The sequence below is a fragment of the Gopherus flavomarginatus genome, chromosome 1, assembly GCF_025201925.1.
Source record: "Gopherus flavomarginatus isolate rGopFla2 chromosome 1, rGopFla2.mat.asm, whole genome shotgun sequence".
NCBI lineage: Eukaryota > Metazoa > Chordata > Testudines > Testudinidae > Gopherus > Gopherus flavomarginatus.
The window spans coordinates 335303817-335309816 of record NC_066617.1 but is presented as its reverse complement, the minus strand read 5'-3'; positions in this window follow the sequence as shown (position 1 = coordinate 335309816).

Genomic DNA, 6000 nt, shown 5'->3' with positions numbered 1-6000 from the left:
AACGACGAGCTTGGGGGATCCGTACCGGTTCTCTTGGGTGCTGCTGGCAGCAGACGGTGCAGTAGGACTGGTAACCGTCCTTGCTGGACATGTAGCTTGGCAGGGGGTTCTGGGAACGTCTTCTCTGCCCAGCTCTTAGCAACCTCCAGGACATGGTGTACAGCTCCATCACTTCCCCTGCAACTCTGCTCTCCTGCTCCCCGGCGACCAGCTTGGGGGATCCGTTCATGAAGCCTGGACAGTAGTAAGGAGCAACTATAGGTTGAGCAAGTGAAGAATGGTGGTAGAATGTGTCTTTGGATGTTTAAAAGCTCACTGGCGCTGTTGGTCAGACCTCAGCACAACCAAAATTCCCATTGTTATTGCTGCTTGCTGTGTGCTCCATAATACTTGTGTGAGTAAGGGGGAGATGTTTATGGCGGGGTGGGAAGTTGAGGCAAATTGCCTGGCATCTGATTTTGAGCAGACAGATACCAGGGCAATTAGAAGAGCACAGCAAGGCACGCTGCGCATCAGAGGCTTTGAAAACCAGTTTCATGACTGGCCAGGCTTCAGTATGACAGTTGTGTGTTTTTCCGTTATACAAACCCGCCCCCTTTGTTGATTTTAATTCCTTGTAAGCTAACCACCCTCCCCCCTTCGAAATAAAGTAACAATTGTTTTTGAAACCATGCATTCTTTCTTTATGGTGGGGTAGGGGAGGAAGGAAGGACAAGGCCACATTGCTTGTTGTAGCTAAACTAAAAATCAAACTGTTTGAATGACAATTTTCTGTTGCTTGGGCCATCCTCTGGAGTGGAATGGGTGGATGCCGGAAGCCTCCCTGCACGAGTTCTTGAGTGTCTGGGTGAGGAGGCTATGGAACATGGGGAGAAGGATAGGTGGTTATACAGTGGATGCAGCCAGTAGTGTAGCTAGCAGGGTGCAGGGGAGGCAGCCACTTCCCCTCAGCACATTTTCCAAAATTGGTGCCTGCCAGGCTGGCAGTGGGGACAGCACGGCTGAAGGAGCCATGAGGGGGGGAATGCGGCAGGTGCAGCTGGAGGAGCGAGGGGGCCGGCTCCTGTGCCATCGTGCCCCATGCTCAGCATGGCCCCAACATCGCCCCAGCCACCATTAGCGGGCACCAGCCACACCATGGGATGGCACACAGAGTCCTGGCCTCGCGCGCTGCCCTCTCCGCCAAGCCTTCCATCCGCCAGCCTGCCCCGGGCACATGTGGTGCATCCCGCCGCTGGAGGGGAGACTTGCACCTCTCCTGCTCGGCTACGCTCCAGGGGGTCCTTCCCGGCCAGGCGGCCGCCACCCCACTGGGAAGGAGCCCCTGGAGCGCAGCTGAGCAGAAGAGGCCCGGAGCTCCCCGGCAGTGCCGGGAAAGTTTATCGGTTTGGGGACCCTGACCGGCTCCTCACCCCTGCACCCCGGCTGCCCTGCCTGGGACAAGTCTTGCCTCCGCAGCCCCTCTCCACCACGTGTCTCCGGCGGGCGGCCCACAGTCCCAGGCCGTGCTGCTCACCCAAGTCCTGCCCACTCTGCACTGCCCCTGGACCCACTGCGCTGCCCCGCTGGCTGCAGGGCTGGAGCAGCCTCCGCGCTGCACTGCAGCACTCCCAGCCCCAGCCAGCCATGGCCCAAGTGCCCAGGCTGCTGCACAGGGGCGTCTCCTCCCCAGGCCCGGCTTGGAATCCAATGGGGCAGTGAGGGGGCGGGGATTTGAGGAGGGATCCAATGGGGGAATGAGGGGGCGGAGTCAAGGCAGGGGGGGCAAGACCAGAGGAGGAGCCAAAGGGGGCATGGACAGAGGAAGAGCCAAGGGAGGGGTCTGCCTTTTTTATGTTTGCTCTCCCTACACTTAGAACCTGGCTATGCCACTGGGTGCAGTGGGGATCTGTGCTCTTGTTGGCTTTCCTGCAGCTCCAACAAATGCTTCATCATGTTCGTTAGCTCCCCCATTAGCCTCAGCATCACGTCCTGCCTCTGTTCTTCACACTCACTCAGTTCTTTCCTGGCCCCTGCCACTGAATGCCTCCATGTATTAAGCTGTCTCAGTGCAGGAGGACTGCATGGGCTTGGAAATCATATAATCGCAAGTGCGTTTTTTTTCGCCTTCTAATCTGTGATAACCTCAGAGACAGAGATGATAGAGGGAGCATAGAAACATTCTATACGCTATGATTTTGGGGGGACTGCATGGTCACCTGTGCTGCGGAGTTTGCCATGCTGACCAAACAGGAAATGAAATTCAAAAATTCCTGGGGTTTTTCCTGTGTACCTGGCTAGCGCATTGGAGTTGAAAGTGCTATCCAGAGTGGTCACAATGGAGCATTCTGGGATAGCTCCCGGAGGCCAATACCGTCAATTTGTGTCTGCACTACCCCAAATTCAACCCAGCAAAGTCAATTTTAGCATGACTCCCCTCGCTGGGGAGGAGTACAGAAGTTGATTTTAAGAGCCCTTTAAAGCGACAGAATGAGGTTGGTTGTGTAGACGCATTCATTTTTAAATCAACCTAGCGTGGCTAAATTTCACCTAAGCCTGTAATGTAGACTAGGCCAAAGACTCAAAAACTAAGGGTATGTCTGCACTATGAAATTAGGTTGAATTTATAGAAGTCGATTTTTTAGAAATTGATTTTATACAGTTGATTGTGTGTGTCCCCACTTAATACCGTTAAGACTATTAACTCGGCGCAGTGCATCCACAGTACCGAGGCTCACGTCGACTTCCGGAGCATTGCACTGTGGTAGATATCCCATAGTCTTCGTTGCCCATTGGAATTCTGGGTTGAGATCCCAGTGCCTGATGGGTCAAAAACGTTGTCACGGGTGGTTCTGGGTACATGTCATCAACCCCCCCGTGAAAACATGGTAGACAATTGTTTCGAGCCTTTTTTCCTAAGAGATTTTTTTTTAAGTACATCAGAAGCAGGAAACCTGCTAAACAACCAATTGGGGCCACTGAATGATCAATGTGCTAAAAGAGCACTCAAGGAAGATATAAGGCCATTGTGGAGAAGCTAAATTAATTCTTTACATCACTCTTTACAGCAGAGGCTGTGAGGAAGAATCCCACACCTGAGCCATTCTTTTCAGGTGACATATCTGAGGAACTGTCCTAGATTGAGGTGTCAATAGAGGAGATTTTGGAACAAACTGATAAATTAACAGGTTTCAGAGGTGCAGCCGTGTTAGTCTGTATCCGCAAAAAGAAAAGGAGTACTTGTGGCACCTTAGAGACTAACAAATTTATTTGAGCATAAGCTCTCGTGGGCAGTAGCCCACGAAAGCTTATGCTCAAATAAATTTGTTAGTCTCTAAGGAGCCACAAGTACTCCTTTTCTTTTTGATAAATTAACAGTAATAAGTCACCAGCGACAGATGGGATTCACCCAAGAGTTCTGAAGGAACTCACATATGAAATTGCAGAACTATTAACTGTGATATGTAACATCATTTAAACCAGCTTCTGTACCAGATGGCTGGAGGAGAGCTAATCTGACATCAATTTTTAAAAAAGGCTCTGGGACGATACTGGCAATTATAGGCTGGTAAGCCTAACTTCAATACCAGATAAATTGGTTGAAACTATGGAAAAGAACAGAATTATCAGACACATAGATGAACACAATTTGTTGGGGAAGAGTCAACATGACTTGTGTAAAGGAAAATCATGCCTCACTAAATCTGTAATTCTATTAGAATTCTTTGAGGGACAAGGGTGATCCAGTGGATATAGGGTACTTGGACTTTCAGAAGGCCTTTAACAAGGTCCCTCACCAAAGGTTGTTAAGCAAACTAAGCAGTCATAGGCTAAGAGGCAAGGTCCTCTCATGGATCGGTAATTGCTTAAAAAGATAGGAAATGAAGGATAGGAATAAATGGTCAATTTTCAGAAGGACAGAAGTAAATAGTAGTGTGCCCAAGGGATCTATACTGGGACCAGTGTTGTTCAACATTCTCATCAATGGTCTGGAAAAAGGGGTAAATAGTGAGGAGGCAAAATTTGCAGATAATATAAAATTACTCAAGATAGTTAAGTCCAAAGCAGACTGCAAACATTTACAAAGGGAGCTCACAAAACAGTGATTGGGCAACAAAATGGCAGATGAAATTCAGTGTTGATAAATGTAAAGTAATGCACATTGGAAAACATAATCCCAACTATACATATAAAACAGTAGTTTTCAAACTTTTATACTGGTGACCCCTTTCACAGAGCAAGCCTCTGAGTATGAAGCCCTTTATAAATTAAAAACTTTTTTATACGTTTAACACCATTATAAATGCTGGAGGCAAAGCAGGGTTTGGAGTGGAGGCTGACAGCGTGCAAACACTCATGTAATAACTTCGTGACCTCCTAAGGGGTCCCAACCCCCAGTTTGAGAACCCCTGGTATAAAATGATGGGGTCTAAATTAGCTGTTACCACTCAAGAAAGAGATCTTGGAGTCACTGTGGATAGTTCTCTGAAAACATCCACTCAATGTGCCACTGCAGTCAAAAAAGAATGCTGGGAATCATTAAGAAAAGGATAGACAGTAAGACAGAAAATATCATATTGCCTCTATATAAATCCATGGTATGCCTACATCTTGGCATACTATGTGCGGATGTGGTCTCCCCATCTCAAAAAAGATATATTGGAATTGGAAAAGGTTCAGAAAAGAGCAATAAAAATTATTGGGGTATTGTGGGGGAAGAGTGAGCAATGTGAGTGAGAGTGAGGGGAGAGTGAGCAAGGGAGGGACTGGGGATGGAGTGAGCAGGGGTCAAGGCCTCTGAGATGGGGTGGGGTCTCAGGGCAAGTGGCAGGGCAAGGGTGTTTGGTTTTGTGCAATCAGAAAATTGGCAACCTTAGGGGGCAGTGACTCACACGGGACTGAGCTACAGTGACCAGGTGTCTGGTTTTTCGACCGAAACTAGGGTGACCAGATCACCCAGGTCAAATATCGGGACACGTGGGGGGAGGGGCAGGGGCAGAGGGGAAAAAAATGGCGGCAGAGCAAAAAAATAAAATAAAATCCCCCACTCCCGATTCCTTCTCTCTCCGCAAGCGCTGGAGGGAGGCTGGGGAGACTCAGGCGAGCATGGACCGGAGTGAGTGAGAGTCTGGCCTGGCACCGAGCAGGCAGGACTCGGGCGTGGTACCTTGAGGGAGAGTAGGGGTGGCCTGCAGGGGTGGCTGCTGCAGCTCCCACTGCCGCGGGGGGAGGAAGCGGCCACTGGCCAAGCTCGGTGGCTGCAGCTCTGGTGCTCACGAACCCCTGAGCACGGGCCTGCTGCGGATACCCAGCAGCGCGCATGCTGTGCCCAGCCCCTGGCCAGTCGCGTCTGGGCTGGCTGCCTAGCTGGTGCAATCCTGTGGGCGGCCCCGGATTGGGGGCAGCAGGCCCCAGACCCACCATCCCGCTCAGGTCCCGCAAGGGAATGAACGGGGCTGGGCTGCTGATGCCTCCGCTGCGGGATTGCACCAGCTAGGCAGCCAGCCCAGATGCGACTGGCCAGGGACTGGGTGCAGCGTGCGCGCTGCTGGGTCCCTGCAGCAGGCCCAGACTTGAGGGGCTCGGGCCCGGGCGCCAAAGTGGCAGCCACCGAGCGCCACGTGCTTAGCTGCTTCCTCCCCCCCCGGCAGTGGGAGCTGCAGCAGTGGCTGCTCCCGAGTCCTGCTGCCCAGGTGGGGAGAACAGCCGCCGCCTGGCCCCGCGGGCCTTCCCCTACTCTCCCTTCAGGTACCGCTCCCGACTCCTGCCTGCTCAGGGCCAGGCCGGACTCACACTCAGCCCTGCCCTGTGTCTCCTGGGCATGGCATGCTTGGCAAGAGGTGGGGATTTGGGGAGAGATCCAAAGGGGGAAGAAGGGGGGGTGGAGTCAGGGCGCGGGAGGGCGCAAGCCCTTGCGGGCTCCGGAGCCTTTGCTTGTTTGTCCAGTGTCCCGACCTAACATTGGTCGGGGCGCGGGACAAACAAGCAAATATCGGGACAGTCCCGATAAAATCGGGACGT